This window comes from Sciurus carolinensis (genome assembly GCF_902686445.1).
Source record: "Sciurus carolinensis chromosome 19 unlocalized genomic scaffold, mSciCar1.2 SUPER_34, whole genome shotgun sequence".
NCBI classification, from domain to species: domain Eukaryota; kingdom Metazoa; phylum Chordata; class Mammalia; order Rodentia; family Sciuridae; genus Sciurus; species Sciurus carolinensis.
Genome location: NW_025920112.1, coordinates 3,867,945 through 3,889,193, shown reverse-complemented (window position 1 = coordinate 3,889,193; position 21,249 = coordinate 3,867,945).

Sequence of the window (21,249 nt, the reverse complement as noted above, 5' to 3'; positions counted from 1 at the left end):
AGATAGTGCACCATGATCCAGTGGGGTTCATCCCAGGAATGCAAGGTTTGTTCAACATCTGGATATCAATAAATGTAATTTATTACATCAATAGACTTAAGGTTAATAATCATATGATTATTTCTATAGATGCAGAGAAAGCACTTGACAAAATAAAACATCCCTTCATGCTCAAAACACTAGAAAAAATAGGGATAGTAGGAACAAAACTCAACATTGTACAGACTATCTATGCTAAGCCCAAGGCCAACATCACTCTTAATGGAGAAAACTGAAAGCAGTCCCTTTAAAAATGGGAACAAGACAGGAATGCCCTCTTTCACCACTTCTATTCAACGTCATTCTTGAAATACCAGTCAGAGAGTTTAGACCAAAGAAATTAAAGGGATACGAAGGAAAAGAAGAACTCAAGATGTCATGACATGATTCTGTAGTTAGAGGATTCAAAATCCTGTACTTGAAAACTTCTAGACCTCATAAATGAATTCAGCAAAATAGCAGGATATAAAAATCAATACACATAAATCAAATGCATTTCTATACATAAGCAAAAGAGAAATGAGGAAAACAATTCCTCTCTCAAGAGCCTCAAAAAAATATAATTGGGAATCAATCTAACAAAAGAGGTGAAAGATCTCTACAATGAAAACTATAGAACACTAAAGAAAGAAATTAAGGAAGACCTTAGAAGTTGGAAAAATGTCCTGTGTTCTTGGATAGGCAGAATTAATATTTTCAAAATGGCCCTACTTCCAAAGGCACTATACGGACTTAACACAATTCCAAATAAAATCCCAATGACATTCCTCATAGAAATAGAGAAAGCAATCATGAAATTTATCTGGAAAAACAAAAGACTCAATAGCTAAAGCAATCCTGAGCAGGAAGAGTGATGCAGGAGGTATCACAATACCAGACCTTAAACTCTACTATAGAGCAATAATAACAAAAATGGCATGGTATTGAAACCAAAATAGACAGGCAGACCAATGGTACAGGACAGAAGACATGGAGACAAACCCATAAAAGTACAGTTATCACATACTAGACAAAGGTACCAAAAACATACAATGGAGAAAAGATAGCCTCTTCAACAAATGGTACTGCCAGAACTCTAAATCCATATGCAGTAAAATGAAACTAAACCCCTATCTCTCACACCGTACAAAACTCAACTGAAAAATGGATCCAGGATCTAGGAATTAGACCTGAGACCCTTCACCAAAGAGAAGAAAAAGTAGGCCCAAATCTTCCTCACATTGACTTAGGACCAGACTTCCTTAACAAGACCCCCATAGTGCAATAAATAAAAGCAAGAATCAATAAATGGGATGGATTCAAACTAAAAAGCTTTTGCTCAGCAAAGGAAACAATAATGTGAATAGAGAGCCTACAGAGTGGGAGAAAATACTTTCCACACACACTTCAGAGAGAGCACTCATGTCCAATATTTACAAAGAACTTAAAAAACTTTACACCAAAAATACAAAGAACCCAATAAATAAATGTACTAAGGGGGCTGGGGAGATAGCTCAGTTGGTAGAGTGCTTGCCTTGCATGCACAAGGCCCTGGGTTCGATCCCCAGCACCAAAAAAAAAAAAAAAAAAATGTACTAAGAAACTTGGCAGACACTTCACAGAAGAAGATGTACAGGTGATCAACAAATATATGAAAAAGTGTTCATCATCCATAGTAATTAGAGAAATACAAATTAAAACCACCCTACGATTTCATCTAACTCCATTTAGAATGGCTATTATGAAGCACACAATCAATAATAAATGTTGGCGTGGATGTGGGGGAAAAGGCACACTCATACATTGCTGGTGGAGTTGCAAATTGGTACAGCCACTCTGGAAAGCAGTATGGAGATTCCTCAGAAAACTTGGAATGGATCATTTGACCCAGCTATCCCACTCCTTGGTTTATACCCAAAGGACTTAAAATCAGCATACTACAGTGATGCAGCCACATCAGTGTTCATAGCAGCTGAATTCATAATAGCTAGATTGTGGAACCAACCTAGATGCCCTTCAGTTGGCAAATGGATAAAGAAACTGTGGTATATATACACAAAGAACTATTACTCAGCCATAATGAAGAATAAAATTATGGCATTTGTTGGTGAATGGATGGAGTTGGAAAATATCATGCTAAGCGAAATAAGCCAAACCCAACAAACTAAAGGCTGAATGTTTTCAATGATAGTGGATGGTGATACAAAATGGGGTGTTTGTGTGCAGTGTTGCAGGAGAGCAAAAGAAGATGGAGGAACCATGGGTGGTGTAGAAGAAAATGGGGCGGGAGTGAAAAGATAGAAAAAGCTTGCACCTGTGTAAATACGAGGCTCTTCCCAAACTTCCCTCAACCCCTCATAAAAGCCGCAAAGAATTTTCGTCTCTTATCTGTAAAGACCAGGTGGCTGACCCATAAAGCAAACTTTGCTGGCAAAAAAAAAAGCAAACTTAAAGATAATGAAAACCCTCCTCTCAGAGGTCAGGGTGACCCAGAACTTAAACTAACATGCTTTGTATACAATTTTATATGTTAACCAATTAAAAAGAACACTGTAAAACTGCTTGCCTTTCATTATAAAAACCCTGCTAAACAAGGGCTCGGGGCCTCTTAGCGACACTGGTTACCAAGGACGAGGCTCCAGCTTGCTAATAAGTGACTCTTTGTTGCTTGCATTGATCGTGGTCTCTGGTGGTCTTTGTGGGGTCTCGAGCCACTGGGCACAACAGGAGGGGTTGGGGGAAGGAAGGATAGTGGACTGAGACAGCCAGCATTACCCTACATATATGTATGATTACATGAATGGTATGAATCTACATGGTATACAACCATAGAAATGAAAAATTGTACACCATTTGTGTACAATAAATCAAAATGCAGTCTGTAAAAATAAAAATTTTATAAAAAAGTAAATGTATTTATATTTCTGATAACTCTGACAATGTTAAAAATTTACATTCCCAAATAAAGGCCTTATCCTCTCCAGTCTTTGTTAGAACTTGTTGTAGGAAAAATTTTTCAGTTCTTTCACCTCCTGGTAAGAGATTATTGACGTCTGTCATCTTCAAGATATTCATTGACATGTTCCAGATGCTAAAACATTGATTTTGTATTAATCTCATTTCCCTACTCATGCTTTTGTTTTTCCCTCATAGAAGAAACCACCCCAGATGACTTTACATCCTGTTCTTCCCCAGCCAAACTTTTACAATAGATCCCTCAATAGAGCTGATTTCTAATAGGGAACTCAGCACTGCTTGCCTCAGGCTGCCTGCTTCCTGCTCCAGGCAGCAGGAGTGGTCATCATCTCATTTCTTTGCAGCAGTAAGGAGTCAATATGAAGCCAAAATTATAGGTGATTGGGGGGAATCAAGGAAATGGGGGCCAGTTTGGATCCTGGAAGTCGGACATGGTCCCTGGGAGATTGGAATGTCAATGTCTCAGGAGCCCTTGGATCACCAAGGTCACCTGCCTGCACTACCCCACTCTAAAGGCTGCAGGCAGGGAATTGCTAATTAATGGCCCCTGGGCTGCTTGCTACCTGCCTGAATCACTCCTGTTTGGCTCTTCCTCCTGCCATCTGCTTCCCAGCCTTTGGCCATCTCACCAGCCTCTCCTGGGCCTCCGCAGGTGGGCAGGAGGGAGAGAGATGAGGGGGAGACAGCAGAACGAACTGAAACTTTAATCTATAAAAAGGGCAGGTTGTTTGCCTCCAAGCACAAGGCCCAGTACCCAGTACCGCAAAAAAATAAATAAATAAATAAAAAGGGCAGGGGGCTCTCACTTCTTGGGATACCAGAACACTGGCCACGGCCCCTTCTCCCTCCCGGGAGTGAAAGATAGAGACACAGGCTTCCCCAAATTGCCCACAGCCCTGCTCTTCCGCACTGTATAAACACAAGCTTTCCCAAATTGCCCACAGCCCCGGTCATAAAAATGGTAAAGAATGTATAAACACAGACCTCTCTCATCTTATCTGTGAAGGCCAGGGGAGCTGACCTGAGAACAAACCCTGCTAAAGAGGGCTGGAGGCCTCTCTTAGCGTCACCGGTTAAGGACGCAGAGGACCAAGCTCGAGCTTGCTAATAAATGACTCTTTGCTGCTTGCATTGATCGTGGTCTCTGGTGGTCTTTGCCGGGTCTCGAGCCTTCGGGCACAACATATGGGGGCTCGTCCGGGATACCCCAAACCCACCTAAACACCTGATCATAGAGTCATTCGGCCGGTGAGTAAGGCATTGCCATGTGTTTTCTGGTCTGGATTGCCTGCAGGTTCTGGTTCTGGGCTGGCATAGTCCTGGCGGACGGCTATAGGACCCCAGCAGGGTCTCGGGAGACGTCCCCTCCACCCATCAGGCGACCTTGTCGCATTTGGTGACTCTGGCATCTGGGCAGCTGTGCTGCATTTGGGTGACTTTGTCTCATTTGAGTAACTCTTTGTCCCATTTGGGCGTTGTGTTGTGCCTGGGCAACTCTTTGACACAATCGGAAATTGTTTGTTTTTGTTGGCTAGCCAATTTTTGATTTAGCGCGCTACGTGTCTGTCTGTTTGTGTTTTGTATTGTATGGTCTTTACTCTTGCCTTCTATCAAGTTCTTCATTGTGTTAGTCTGTTACAATTCACCACCATTCCTCACTCCCAACTCCTCTTCCAGCGCTTCTGCGGCGGCGGCGGCAGCGGCGGCGGCTCGGGGCGGGCGCCGGCCACATCCCCTGGCCACATCCCCCAGCAGCGGCGGCGGCTGCGCGCCGTTCCTCACTCTCAAACTTCTCATCTCCAATCTGGAGGAAAACGGGTCTATAGATCTCCTGATAGAAAGGAGCAATACTAATCAATGGTCAAATTCATTTCATCCTTTTGGAATTATACAGGAAACAGGTTTTCAACCGGATAGACGACCAGCAGCAGTTCTCTGCTGTGACGACATTTCCAATCCACATCGGCGTCGTCTGGCCCGGTTTCTTTTTTACCTAACCTTTACATCTCTTCTCCTCTCAATAGTTGGATATCTAATTGCTATAGAGATGGGCCAAACTCAAAGTACCCCTTTGACTATCATGGTCAGCCATTTTGAGGAGGTTCAAGCCAGAGCACGTAATTTGTCAGTTGAAATCAGTAAAAGAAAACTTGTAACTTTTTGCAAGTCGGATTGGCCCACCTTCCAAGTGGGATGGCCCCCAGAGGGAACCTTCCACCTCCCAACTATCCAAAAGGTCAAAGATAAAATTTTCCAATCAGGAAAAATTGGCCACCCAGATCAAATTCCCTACATTTCAGCCTGGGAAAACTTGGTAGATAATAACCCTCCAACCTGGCTTTCTCCCTTTTTTTTTTCCCACCGCCCTCCCCCACAACTAAGATGCTTGCCCTAAAGAAGTTAGATTCATCAGAAAAGCCCACAGCTCCCCACCCTATTCTCCCGGAGGATGATCCAGACCCCCTTCTTGTTAATCCTCCCCCTTATATGCAAGCCCCTATTCCTCCTCAGGACCCAGGACCGGAGGCTACAGAAGAGAGAGAAGCGGCTACAACCGAAAACGAGGAAGAAAGAACTGGCTCGGGAGGGCTAGCAAGGAGAACGCGGGGCCCAGCCCAGCGGGCAGCCGGCCCCTCCCGACCAGAAGCTCCATATTCCACGGTCGCTCTGCCGCTCCGAGAAACTGGGCCGCCAGACAATGCTGGCAATCCCCGGCTTCAATATTGGCCCTTCTCTACAAGCAATTTATATAATTGGAAAAATCAAAATGCTAAATTTTCCGACAATCCTAAAGACTTGATTTCCCTTTTAGATAGTGTCGTGTTCACTCATCAGCCTACTTGGGATGACTGTCAGCAACTACTCCGGATTCTGTTCACAACCGAGGAACGTGAAAGAATCCAGATGGAAGCCAGAAAGTTGGTCCCAGGAGACGATGGACAACCCACTGTAAACCCTGACTTAATTAATGCTTCTTTCCCCTTGTCCAGGCCTCCGCAAGATGAATGGAACTACAATACGGCTGAAGGTAGGGAGAGACTCCGGGTTTATCGCCAGACTCTAATGGGGGGTCTCCGGGCAGCAGCTCGTAAACCCACTAATTTGGCCAAGGTGTATTCAGTCATGCAAGAAAAACAGGAATCACCTTCAGCTTATTTAGAAAGATTAATGGAAGCATTTAGACAGTATACTCCTATGAATCCAGAGTCCCCAGAGAATCAGGCAGCAGTAGTAATGAGCTTTGTTAACCAGGCAGCACCGGACATAAGGCGTAAGCTACAAAGAATAGAGGATTTAGAAGGGAAAAGTATTCAAGACTTAATGAGAATAGCCCAGCGGGTATTCAATAACAGAGATGCACCAGAGGAAAAGCAGCTTAGGGCTACTAGGGAGATAACCAAAGCATTAGCCGTAGCAGTGCAGGGACGGAGAGCAGAAAAAGAAGGAAACAGACTCCCGAGTAATTGACCACCACTTGGGAACTCCAGAGTGCATGATCTGGGTCAGAATCAGTGCGCCTACTGTAAGGAGGAAGGCCATTGGGCTAAAGATTGCCCTAAAAAGAGAAACCATAGAACCAGAGATGGTAAATGGACAACTAGGAGACCATCAGTCCTGGTCACCCGAGATGAAATGCACGATTAGGGGTGACGGGGTTTGGAACCCCTCCCCGAACCTAGGGTAACTCTGAAAGTGGAGGGGACTCCAGTGCAGTTTTTGGTGGATACAGGAGCTCAATATTCAGCTTTGACTGACCCTCAAGGAAAGATATCAACAAGCACCTCATGGGTGCAAGGGGCTACAGGGATTAAAAAGTGCCCTTGGACAACCAAAAGAACAGTAGACTTGGGAACGGGAAAAGTGTCTCACTCGTTCTTAGTCATACCTGACAGCCCCTATCCCTTGTTGGGAAGAGATTTATTAACCAAAATCGGGGCTCAAATTAATTTTCACCCTGAAGGTGCCCAGGTAACCGATGGGCAAGGAAAATTGCTACCTATGCTAACTCTTACTTTGGAGGATGAATATCGGTTACACCAGCAGCCGCGATCCCCTGATAAAAACATTGAAGACTGGGTACGGCGGTTTCCAGATGCCTGGGCAGAGACTGGGGGAATTGGGTTGCTAAACATCGGCCCGCCCTCTATATAGAAATAAAACCAGGAGCTAACCCCGTTAGGGTTAAACAATACCCCATGCCCAGGGAAGCTCAAATAGGAATAACCCCCCATATCCGGCGACTGCTGAACCAAGGAGTACTACGTCCTTGCCGATCGGCATGGAACACCCCCCTGTTTCCAATACGGAAGCCTAACTCGAACGAGTACCGCCCAGTTCAGGACTTAAGAGAAGTAAACAAAAGGGTGGCAGACATACACCCTACTGTGCCTAATCCGTATACACTTCTGAGTGCGCTTCCTCCTTACAGACAATGGTATACGGTGCTGGATTTAAAAGATGCCTTTTTCAGCCTGCCTCTAGCTCCAAAGAGCCAAGAGCTATTTGCCTTTGAATGGACAGACATTGATGAGGGTATAAATGGACAACTTACCTGGACGAGATTGCCGCAAGGATTCAAAAATTCTCCCACCTTGTTTGACGAAGCTCTACATGAGGACTTGGGTGAGTTCAGGCAAAATCATCCCAACCTAACTTTGTTACAATATGTAGATGATTTCCTTATAGCTGCTGAAAACTGGGATGAATGTATCCAAGGGACAGAAGATTTACTCCAGACACTGGGCACCTTGGGATATCGGGCGTCAGCAAAGAAAGCTCAAATCTGCAGACCTGAGGTAACATACTTGGGCTATCTCCTAAGGAAAGGCAAACAATGGTTGACACAAGCCCGCAAAGAGACTGTTCTAAGAATCCCAAAGCCCCAGTCCCCACGCCAAGTAAGGGAATTCCTCGGGTCGGCTGGATCGGCTGGCTTCTGTCGACTCTGGATCCCAGGGTTTGCAGAATTAGCCAAACCACTGTATGAGGCCACAAAAGACAAGCAGCCTTTTAATTGGACAATAGAAGCAGATACAGCATTCCAACAAATCAAGGATGCCCTCTTGTCAGCCCCAGCTCTGGGGCTTCCTGATGTCGTTAAACCGTTCTTCCTCTATATAGATGAAAGTAAAGGGATCGCAAAAGGAGTTTTGACTCAATACCTAGGCCCCTGGAGGAGACCAATAGCATACTTGTCAAAAAAACTGGATCCGGTGGCTGCGGGCTGGCCCCCATGCCTACGTATGATTGCAGTCACAGCCCTAATGGTAAAAGATGCTGATAAATTGACAATGGGACAAGAATTACATGTGGTCACTCCACATGCTATTGAGGGAATCCTGAAACAACCTCCAGATCTGTCGGGGTACTACAGACCCCACCCTAGCCTGGCACTGAGCTGGGGCGGCCTGGTTTGCAACATTTCAGGGACTTCAATGTGGCGTCTGGCACTGAGCCGGGGCGACCTGGTTTGCAACATTTCAGGGACTTCAATGTGGCGTCTGGCACTGAGCTGGGGCAACCTAGTTTGCAACATTTCAGGGACTTCAATGTGGCGTCTGGCACTGAGCCGGGGCGGCCTAGTTTGCAACATTTTAGGGACTTCAATATGGCGTCTGGCACTGAGCCGGGGCGGCCTGGTTTGCAACAAACAGCTGACACTGCTTAAGGAAGTTGACCTGATTGGCTCTCCCCACATGTTCTGTAACCTGATTGGCTCATGATTCATATATAAGGACCGTAACTTCCTTGTAAAAAAAGGAGAAGAATAAAGAGAACAATAAAGAGCTCTAATGAACAACCAGTTTGTCGTGTCTCTCTCTGCGGGCAGAGGGAATGCGATAAGTGGTGCTGAAATCCGGGAACGAACCAGGGACCTTTAGACCAGCAGCAACTAACTAGGTAAGTTTTAGAGATTAATGTTAACCAGTTTGTCTGTTGTAAATAATAAAATAGGAATGATAAAGGCAGCCTTAAAGTTCGCGGTAAAGCGACTATCAGAACTCACGGAAGGTGGTCCGGGGACACGCGGAAAGCGGTCCGGTTAAAGTGAAAGTAGGCACGCGGAAGGCGGCCGCTATAGCTAAAGCATGGGTTCAGAAATGTCCAGAGTTCGCATGGAGGGGCCTCTAAGAGCTCTATTAAAAATAAATGGAACGCCTCCTCAGCGAGGAGATTCTTACACACAGTAGAGACTATAGCTCCTTGGTTTCTGGATGAAGGGTTATTAAATGCCCCACAGTGGGAACAATTGGGTGAAGACTTACACAAAGCCAATCAACAGGGAACATTGCCCACTGGCATTATGGCTATATGGGCTCCCATAAAAAGTTGTTTGACCTCACAAAAGGAGAAATTTCGACCCCCTCTAAATGAAGGAAATAACATTTTGGAGGAAGTGAAAGAACAAAGATCGTTGTGTTCTTTTCCTCCCCTTAAATCTGACCAAAGCGAGTCAGAAGAGGAACTATCAGATGAGGAACTTGAACGAAGGGTCAAAGATATGCAATTGACGCCACCTGGTGGTAGGAAACTATATCCATCCCTTAAAAACTTAGAAGAAAACATGCAACAATCCTCTAGTGGCCCATTTACACGATTGATTCCGCCACCTTATGGCTCCAATACACAGTTAAATCCCTCAGGACCTAAAGCACCACTTCCTGAGTATAATTTAAATTGCCCAGAGAACCCCCCAATACAATCCTGGAGGGAATGTGAGCCCAATACAAGTTCTTGTTTTCCTGTGTTTGAAAACCCACAAAATCAGAGGTATCACCAACTGTTGGATTTTAAATTTATTAAGCAACTAAAAGAAGCAGCTGGTACTTATGGCCCTCAAGCTGCATTCACCATATCACTTGTAGAAACTATTTCATCTTTAAATTTGATCCCTAGAGATTGGGAGAATGTAGCTAGGGCTACTTTGACTGGTGGACAGTATTTAATGTGGAAAACAACTTGCCATGAGATTTGTTTAGACACAGCTAGAAGGAATGCAGCAGCGGACAATCCTGCATGGAATGTAGATATGCTTCTGGGGCAGGGTAGATTTGCCAATCAGCAAACAGGCTTTCCATTAGAGGTTTATGAACAAATTAATAAGATCTGCATTGCTGCCTGGAAAGCACTTCCTAACAAAGGAGAAGTACGAGGTAACTTAACAAAAATTGTCCAAGGCCCCACAGAAGCTTTTTCAGATTTCGTGGCTAGAATGGTAGATGCAGCAGGAAAGATCTTCGGGGATGCTGATGTAGCTATGCCTTTAATTAAACAATTAGTATATAAACAATGTACAAGAGAATGCAAAAATGCTATTAATCCATTTAAAAGCAAAGACATAGAGGCATGGATGAAAGCTTGTAGAGAAATAGGTGGCCCATTAACAAATGCAGGCTTAGCCACTGCCTTCCTTCACATGGAAGGATTATTAAAGGCTTTATTAAAGGCTAATGGAGCACCTTTAAAGGTTTCCTCAGCTAGGAAGTTTTTAAAAACTGTAGAAGACAAAGTCCCTTGGTTTTTAGATAAGGGCTTGTTAAATCAAGAGAAACTATCACAAAAGACAGAAAAAGGCCCCCCTCCTGATCCCTTCCACGCAGCTCCATGGCCACCTAGGGAGGGAACACCCGTGTCCTTGAAGCAGTCCTCCCCCTAGGCAGAAAGCTCAGCAGCTCCATTCCTCAAAAGTAGTAAGAAATAATGTTTTGTGATTTTCTGCATTCAAACCTAACCTGATTTCTCAACCAGGAAGAAAAAGGGTTAAAAAGTCCTGGGTGATCCTCCCTCCCCCCCACCTGGCCTTGCTGAAGCCTGCATTGGAATGTAGGCTGCAGCAGTCTCAGCGGGAAAGGGAGGTAACCTGAAGATAAGAAAAAAAGGAAGAAGAAAGGGTGTCTGTTTTAAACTTCTGGATTGCTACACAAAACTAACTCATTTTCCAGGATTCTTGTTTTGTTTTTCTTTTCTTTAATGCTGATTTTTGAGCTCATAATTTTGATCCAGCATACCTAGGTTAATGATTTTTTTTTCTTTTTGATCAGTTCTATTTTTTATTCAACTAGAGTTTTTAAATATCTGTTACATTGCAATGGAGATTTACCTATAAAGTTACAAGGCCTTTGATTTTGTGTTATGTGTCTGTTGTGCTGTCTAATGTCATGTTTTGTCTGTATCAAAACTGAGCGCTCCTAAAATTAAAATTTAAAAATGGATCCAAATACTTTTATTCACGTGATTTAAAAAGGTTCAATTTAAATTGAGTAAACTAATAAAAGTGAAATGTCTTTAAAAATAACTTGCAAGTCTCTAGGTGGTCAAACTAATGGAATGTTGATGTTAAACAATGTCTAATATCAATTGTTTCTAGGACTTTTCTTCAACAGGAAAGAGACAACAAATACTGTTCAGGACACTTGTCTAATATCTTAACTAAAAACAAGGTTACTAAAAGTTATGTCTTAACAAGTACAATTCTATATACAAAGGGTTCTAAAGGTTTCAACTGTGTTTCAGTTAGAGTACTATAAACAACAAAGTATTTTATCTTGTTAAAATGGTGTAATTTATCTAAATTCAAAATTTCATAAGAGTTGTTTCAGAATGTGAACAAAAGGGGTCAACAGATAAGAAAGAGAGAATAAAAGGGTCTGGGTATGGAAATATATTTAGTAAAAGGGAAAAGGAAATGTTTCTGGGTAAAAAAGTGCTTGTGTGATGAAATGCATAAGGGTCTAAATAGGTGCTAAGAAAGTCTGTGTAAGTAAAGGGCAAGTTTCAACAAGTTTGTGTGTAACTAAGTTGGTTGTGTGTATGTGAAACAGCTAAAGCTATTTAAGGTTTTTCCTAAGGTGAAATACTAATGTTCTGATATAAGCCAAAGTTTAATCTATATGGTAAAATGACATGGTAAAATAACAAGGATTTCTTAGAAACACTAATTTACTCTTAACTTTATGTCTATTAAGTTTTATTCTTTAAAACAATTAGTCTTAAAAATTGGGGTTTATACAATTATGGTTAAACAACTGTTAAGAGTATTGTATTATGTTACAGAGTCTAAATTTTTCTTTAAAAACTAAATTTAGTAAAATTAAAGTGTCAAGGTAATTGTGAAATGGTCACTCCTTGTATATTAAATGTATTCATATTTTCCAAGTATACAAGTTTTAAAGCAGGGTATTTATCAAGCTGCTATTCTCCAAACTTCTCTCTCAATGTTGGAATGCTTCTAGGTTCTCACAAGCAGTCTTAATGCCTATTCCTACCTTCCTACCAGTCCCAGTCTCTGTTACAGATACAGAACTACCAGTACTATTATCAAGAAACAAAAGAGATTTTGGCATCACAACAGCTGTGATCACTGCCATTGCAGCCTCTGCAGCAGCAGCCACAACCGCAGCAGCCACGTTGACAACTACAATACAGACAACAACTACAGTTAATCATTTGGCAGAAAATACTGCCACTGCCTTACAGACTCAAGAGACCTTAAATCAACATTTAAGAACAGGCATCCTCCTAGTAAATCAAAGAGTGGACTTATTACAAGAACAAGTGAACTTGTTACAAGAACTTATGGGTCTGGGATGTGTTCTTTCTTTAAGAGCAGTTTGTGTTACCCCTATCACTTTTTATAATGATAGCCATGCAGCTATGTTGTCTAGAAATCTTTCTCACTATCTTACTTGTTCTTGGTCATATGCGTTTGACAATTTAACCTCTCAACTAAGAGCTGAAATTATGAGAGTCAATACCACCAGGGTAAATGTGGCACCTGTATCTGAAATGGTCAAATGGTTCTCTACTGCTCTAGGTTTTGTAAAACAATGGGCAGGCCTTGGCTCCCTAGGACTAATATTTTAGGTGTTTTATATCTCATTTGCTTAATTTATCAATTACGAGCCACCAAACAGAGAGATCGAATCGTCCTTCAACAAGTCATGACAGCCTTAGAGGCCGGCAGTTCCCCTCAAGTATGGCAAATATGCTAGGCCGGTAGTCAACGACGGGTAATGTAGGAGGTGGCCATGTACCAACCTAAGACAGAAGCTGTAGCATGCTCTACAGTCTTTGATGATGGGTAAGGACATGTGCTGACCCCTCAACCTAAGACAGGCACGGCCTCAAGCCTTTTCTTTTAATAAAAGAAAGGGGGAGCTGTCGGGGTACTGCAGACCCCACCCTAGCCTGGCACTGAGCCGGGGTGGCCTGGTTTGCAACATTTCAGGGACTTCAATGTGGCGCCTGGCACTGAGCCGGGGCAACCTAGTTTGCAACATTTCAGGGACTTCAATGTGGCGTCTGGCACTGAGCCGGGGCGGCCTAGTTTGCAACATTTTAGGGACTTCAATATGGCGTCTGGCACTGAGCCGGGGCGGCCTGGTTTGCAACAAACAGCTGACACTGCTTAAGGAAGTTGACCTGATTGGCTCTCCCCACATGTTCTGTAACCTGATTGGCTCATGATTCATATATAAGGACCATAACTTCCTTGTAAAAAAAGGAGAAGAATAAAGAGAACAATAAAGAGCTCTAATGAACAACCAGTTTGTCGTGTCTCTCTCTGCGGGCAGAGGGAACGAGATACAGATCGATGGCTCAGTAATGCTCAGCTCACACATTATCAGAGCTTATTACTTAATCCTCTCAGAATTATTTTTCAGGCACCCTCAGCCCTCAACCCTGCTACACTGCTTCCTGACCCTGACCTGGACACACCCATACATGACTGCTCAGAAATCCTAGCCCAGGTTCATGGGCTCAGAGAAGACCTGCAAGATCATCCGCTGCTTGATGCAGATGCAGTATGGTTCACAGATGGGAGCAGCTTTCTACATCAGGGTCAAAGGTATGCGGGTGCAGCAGTAGTGACTGAGACAGAGGTAATTTGGGCTGAGACCCTACCAATAGGCACCTCTGCCCAGAAGGCAGAACTGATAGCCATGACTAAGGCCCTAATGATGGGAAAAGACAAAAAATTGACTGTATACACGGACAGTCGTTATGCCTTTGCAACTGCCCATATTCATGGGGCTATTTACAGAGAAAGGGGAATGCTAACTGCAGAAGGAAAATCTATTAAAAACAAGGAAGAAATTGTGTCCCTGATAGACGCCCTCTGGTTACCCAAGAAATTGGCTATCGTACATTGCCCTGGGCATCAAAAACCATCTGATCCAGTATCCAGGGGCAACTGCTTAGCAGAAAAGGTGGCACGTGAAATAGCCCTCCAGAGAGACTTGATCACGGTTGCTCAACTCCCAGACTCTGGCCCACGAACCCTCCCAAAAGACCCAACCTACACGGAAGAGGACTTATCATGGATTCGCCAGCAACCACTAGCCCAATGCTCAGATGGATGGCGGAAAGACTCTGAAAACCGGAAAATACTTCCAGAGTTGATGGGGCAGAAAGTGTTGCGCAGGCTCCACCAGACCACCCACATGGGAACAAGAAAATTACAGGACTTGATGCTGCAAGCAGGAATTAGAATTAAAGGTGTGCAAAATAAGATAGAACAGATTGTCAAAAGTTGCAGTGTTTGTAAGTTAACAAATGCAGGATATAGCAAGTGGGAATCCGGAAATAGATTAAGGGGGAATAGGCCAGGGGCATATTGGGAAGTTGATTTCACTGAAGTAAAACCTGGAAGGTATGGGTATAAATATCTATTAGTTTTTGTAGATACTTTTTCAGGATGGGTTGAAGCATTCCCCACCAAGCGGGAAACGGCGCAGATAGTGGCTAAAAAGATTTTAGAGGACCTCCTGCCAAGGTATGGATTTCCCGTGATGATAGGGTCTGACAACGGGCCAGCGTTTACTTCACAGGTAAGTCAGGGGCTGGCTTCAGTACTTGGGGCAAATTGGAAACTGCATTGTGCTTATCGACCCCAAAGCTCAGGACAGGTAGAGAGAATGAACAGAACTTTAAAAGAGACCTTAACCAAATTAACCCTGGAGCCTGGCGGTAACTGGGTGGCTCTCCTTCCCTATGCCCTATATCGGGTGCGTAATTCTCCCTATAAGATGGGACTCACCCCTTATGAAATCATGTTTGGGACCCCGCCTCCAATACTCCCTGATCTAACTGAGCGGCTTTTAAAAGAAGAAACTGTGGATGATTTTGAACTTTTATCTTCCCTCCAGGCCCTGCAGAGGGCCCACAGAGAAGTCTGGCCTAAGCTCAAAAGTCTGTACGAGTCAGGCCCGCCTCTATCGCGTTCCCTCTGGCCGCAGAGAGAGACACGACAAACGTCTGAAGCTTTGGAAGTTTATTGTGCACAGTCTTCCTTTCTTTCCCTCTTTTCTATCCCCTTCTCTCTTTTCTTTCTCTCGCTCTCTTTCCCTCTGCTTAACTCTCGCCTGCTCTGGTCGCTCCGCTCCTCCCGCTCGGCTCACACCTGCTTCGGCCGCTCCGCTTCTCCCGCTCAGCTCACGCCTGCTTCGGCCGCTCCGTTTCTCCCGCTCGGCTCACGTCCTCGCTCGCACTCTTCTTCCTCGCTTCTTCTCCTACTCTCAGCTTCTTCTTCTCTCAGCTTCTTCTTACTCCCAGCTTCAGCTTCAGCCTCCTCTTACTCCCCCACCCACCAAGCTTATATACACTTCAACCAATCAGGGGAGAGCACACGAGGTAAACGCGCGGACAGCTGCAGGCATAGAATAGGTACACGAGGGGGGCATGCTCTAATCACATTGTTAACTAGCCAATCATTGGAATTTGCTGGTTGTTTACTGTATAGCTGGCCACTTTTGGCTCAGTGCCAGGCGCCATCTTGACCGTGCTCAAGGCTGGGGGTCCCGGGAACCCCGACATATCCCCCTTCTTTATTATTAAACTAAGGCTCGGGACCGTGTCTGTCTTAGGCTGAGTGGTCAGCATATGTCCTTACCCGTCATCAGAGCCTGCAGAGCATGCTGCAGCTCCTGTCTTAGGTTGGTACACAGCCACCTCCTTCATTACCCATCTTTGACTACCGGTCCAGCATCAAGAGCCATACTAATGGGGGGCTGTCGGCCTTTAGGGCGGTCATGGCCTGATGAAAGATAATCTGATCTCTCTATTGGCTAGCTCATAGATGCATGCCAAAACGAATGAAGAGAAGGAGGCCAAGGCAGAGGAGTACCACCATAGCTCCTAAGCCTGCCCGCTGTTTGATAAATCTATAAGCAGAAGAAAAACCATGTAGCCATATTAAATACAGAAACATTATACATCCCAGTAGAGTTACAATACGGGCAACACAAACAGCTCTCAGGGAATAAACGCATCCCAGTCCCAAAAGTTCTTGCAAGGTATCCACTTGTTCTTATAGTAAGTCCACTCTCTGATAGAGTCTCTATGGTCTGTAAGGCTGCAGCTGTATTTTCGGCCAAATGATCGTTGTTATGGTTGTGTCAATGCTGCTACTGCAAGGACTGTGATGGCAATGATCACGGCTGTTGCAATGTCAAAGCCTCTTCTGTTTCTTGATAATAGCACTGGCAATTCTATATCTGCAACAGAAACTAGGACTGGTAGGAAGATAGAAATGTGCATCAAATTGCACGGGTGGCAAAAGAACCATTCCAGCATTGTGAGAGATAGCACACGGTTAGTGAACAGTTAAGAGGTGTTATTAGAAATGTTAGTTGGTAGAAACATAAAAGGGAGGAAATACACAAGCTGACGTGGGAGGAAAAGCAATATTACAGCTAGGGTCAGCAGAACGAGTTGCTCTACTCTGGGTCTCATTTGTAGTATGATTCCAACGGCAAAGTGCAGAAATTCCTCCTGTTAAAGCAAAGAAAGGCTAGAGATATCCTTGTCACCAAAAGCAGCACGACCTGAAAAATCATCAGTAGAATTGACAGGCTTGTAGGGGAATTGGTGAAAAACAAGAAAAGGAAGGATAAAAAATGTGTTAGTTAGAAGTAAAAAATATGGCCAGGCAAACAATGGCCCATAGGTTCCGGGTTTGCCTTTCCGTCTGAGTTTTTGTTATTGGAGGAAGGCTCAGGCTCGCCATTGCGAGGAGGAGCAGCATCACTTGCATGCTGTAAAACTCTGATTAGCCTTTCTGGAATCCAGACTGGAGTCTGTTGATCCTGTGGGAAAATATAAACAGACCCTCGGACCCAACGAAGGACTGGATCCGGTCCTTTCCAACAACCTGTCAGGATATCTTTCCATTTTGCCCATACTTGAGGAGTATCATGGGGATTATAATGTTGATCAGCTGCAGAGTGGCCGTCCCTATCCAGAGTTAAGAAATTTAGAATGAAAAGAACTAAATTAAGTTTATCTTTAGGAGACTTGTAGGAGGCTCCTATTCCCCCTTTTTGTTTATTTAGACAATTTTTTAAAGTAAGATGTGCTCTTTCCACAATGCCCTGTCCCTGAGGATTATAGGGGATGCCAGTGACTGATTGGATGTTAAATGTTTGTAAAAACAACCGGAAGCTTTTGGAAGTATAAACAGGACCATTATCTGTTTTAATAATTTTAGGTATGCCCCAGCCAGCAAATACTTGTAGGCAGTGTTGAATGACATCTTTTACCTTTTCTCCAGAATGAGTGGAAGTCATAATGACCCCTGAAGCAGTGTCTACTGACACATGTACATACTTAACAGTACCAAATTCAGAAATATGGGTTACATCCATCTGCCAAATATGACCAGGCAGCAGTCCCCTGGGGTTAACTCCAAAGGATTGTACTGGGATTAAAGGAGCACAATGTTGACAATTTTTTACTATTTGTCGAGCCATACATTTAGATATAGGAAATTTTCTGCTCAAAGTAGTGGAATTTACGTGGAATTTTTCATGAAAGAGTTTTGCTTGTTCCTCTATGGAAAAAACAAAAATTGATTTGGTGGCCATATCTACCAAGTCATTAGCATTGGCCAAAGGTCCTGGTAAATTAGAATGAGCTCTAATATGTCCTACATAGAATAGATGTTTACACTGTAGGATAAGGTTTTGTAGCGTGGTAAAATAAGAAGCTACCATGGACATGGAAGAAATATGGGGTACCATTTCAAGAACCTGTAAAGCGTTGACGATATATAAGCTGTCAGATAGAAGATTGAATGGCTGATTATCTGCTAATTTAAAGGCTAATATTACAGCTGCAAGTTCAGTAACCTGTGCGGAGTTGGGTGGAACTATTATGGTGTGAAGTTGTTTACTGATAAGTACTGCATCTATTCCATTTTTGGAGCCATCAGTAAAAATGGTTACACAGTCTTTAAGAGGCTGGACACTAGTCACTTTTGGAAAAACTATGGGAGTATTTTTACAGAATTGAATCCAGGGATGTTGGGGATAATGGTTATCGAACTGAGCTGAAGTGGAACAATATAATACTGACCAATCATCATCATTATTAATTAGCCATTTAATTTGCTGAGTGGAATAAGGAGTTATAATAATAGACGGATGGATTCCAAAAACAGTAATGCAAGATTCTATTCCCTTGAATATTACCTGAGCAATAGCTTGGGGATATGATTGTAATGTTTTAGCTGCAGAGCTAGGGAGATTTATACTTTGCAGAGGTCCTCCTTGCCAAACTATGCCAAAAGGGGTATGTTTCTCTGAGATTATGATTAAACTTAATGGTTGAGTAGGATCACAACGATCAACGTAACACTGCTGAAGTCTATTCTCTACTAGCTGTAAGAATATCCGTGCTTCGGGAGTAAGTTTCCTAGGGGAATTCAAGTCAGGATTACCTTTTAATATATCGAATAAAGGTTTTAATTCCCCTGTGGATAATTTTAAATAGGATCTGATCCAGTTAATGTCACCTAAGAGTTTCTGAAAATCGTTCAAGGTATTCAATTGATCTGTCCTGATGGTCAACCTTGATGGTCTGACTGTAGTGGCAGTGAGCCTTGTACCCAGATATTCTTGGATCTCCTCTAATTGTAATTTTTCAGGGGCTATCGTTAGTCCTCTTTTTTCTAATGCTCGAGTTATAAATTGTAATGCTTCTAACAAAACTTCTTTTTCTGGATGGCAAATAAGTATGTCATCCATATAATGATAAATCAACAATCTCTTAAACTTTTGTCTAGTAGTTGTTAACGCTTTATCTACGTATATTTGACATATAGTAGGACTGTTAGCCATACCTTGAGGCAACATGGTCCATTCGAATCTCTGGTCAGGCTGAGTGTGATTAAGAGAGGGCAAAGTAAAGGCAAATCTCCAACAATCATTTTTGTGTAAGGGTATAGAGAAAAAGCAATCTTTTAAATCCAGAATAATAGTAGGCCAATTTTTTGGTAGCGCAGTGACAAGAGGGAGTCCACATTGGATGGGTCCCATAGGGTACATTTGTTCGTTTATGGCTCTTAAATCAGGTAATAACCTCCATTTTCCTGATTTTTTCTTTGTTAAGAATATTGGAGTATTCCAAGGAGAAGTAGAATGTTGTAAATGACCTGCTTGTACCTGCTCTTGTACTAACTTATGAGCTGCCTCTAGCTTCTCTTTTGTTAGGGGCCACTGTGGAATCCAGCGAGGCTTATCATCTTTCCATATTATAGGGATTGATGGTTTATCAGTGGCCCCTAGGAAAAACTCAATCCATGAGAATCATTTTTTGGTGGAAGTAAAGGCAGTGGTTGGGTAGATCCTTGACTATGTCTTCCTAATCCTTTTTTATCATCATAGTTCATATTTTGTAACATATTTCTTACAGGAGTCCCTTGGTAAGTCTGATCAGTGGTGAGTTTCATATCTATTTGCTGCAGGACGTCTCGTCCCCATAGACTAATAGGAACATTACAGACATATGGCTGAAATATTCCTGTGTGTCCCTCTGTATCTTTCCACAATAATGAGGAAGCACTTTGATTGGGGCTTTCTGCTACTCCTAAGCCTCTCAAGCTCTGAGCTGCTGTGATCAATGGCCAGTGCTTTGGCCAGACCATTGTGCTAATAATACTTTTGTCTGCTCCTGTATCTAATAAACCTGTAAATTCCATATTTCCCACTTTTAATTTTAGGAGGGGCCTCTGTCCCATATCCATAGTAAGGTTTATTAAAGTGGTTCCTGTTGATCCAAAACCTCCTTGTCTTTTATTTGTATTTTTACTGGGCCACAAAGAATGTCGACTGGGTAATATAAGCATTTGTGCAATGCGATCCCCTGGAGAGATGACCTTAATTCCTTTTGGTGAAGAGACCAAGGCTTTTATTTGTCCAGTGAAATCAGGATCAATAACCCCTGGGTGTACTATAAGTCCTTTTAGTGTTGAGGAACCTCTACCTAGTAATAGTCCTACACTGTTCTGTGGGATTTTTTCATGCCAATCAGTATCAATCATCTGCACCCCCATATCTGGGGTTAGTATGAGTCTAGAGGTGGCACAGATGTCCAATCCGGCACTTCCTGAGGTGGCTCTGCGCTCCCCTTCTCTGTGGGAGGATACCACCGTCGGGGAACTTGTTGAATTACCCCGTATATTTGTTGCGGGCCCCGGGGAGGGCCCTGTCTCCCGTTTTTTTGAAGTTTAGGATTCAACCCTAGGAAATTATCCTCCCTATCTCTAATAGACTGACAGGCACTATTCCAATGACTTCCTTTTCTGCATCTTGGACATAGCCCAGGTCCGGTTCCCAAGTTATTCTTTGTATAGATGTTCCCACCTTGGGCAAAGGGTGGCCTTTTGTTTGGACAAGTGGCTTTTAGATGTCCCTTCTGTCCGCACACAAAACATGATCCTAAAGACTCTTTATTAGTTCTTGAAGGGAACCTCCCCTGGGCTTGTGCAAGTGCGGCAGACAACAAGGTGGTTTGTCTGTCTATGGCTGCTACAAAGGCACTGCTCTGCGCCGAAGTATCATTTACATCTCTACACACTTTTAAGTAGGTGGACAAGTCTTTGTTTCTCCATGGTCTTATGGCCTCCCTACACCATTTGTTGGCTTGTTCGTAAGCCAATTGTTTTACTAGGGGCATGGCTTGCTCTGCATCTCCAAAGATGCGTGATGCTGTCTGAATTAGCCTATCGACGAAGTCCGCGTAGGGCTCACTACTCCCTTGAGTTATCTTTGACAACTGGCCCTGCAAATCTCCTGCTCCTTGTAATGTTTTCCAGGCCTTGGTTGCAGCCACGGCAATTTGCGCATAGACTGCTGGATGATAATTAAGCTGTGCCTGAAGGGTTTCATAAGGTTCTACGCCCATAAGCATGTCCCTATCGACTTGGGGATTCCCCGCTGCCGCATTTCGGCGGGCGGTATTCGTTGATATTTCTTG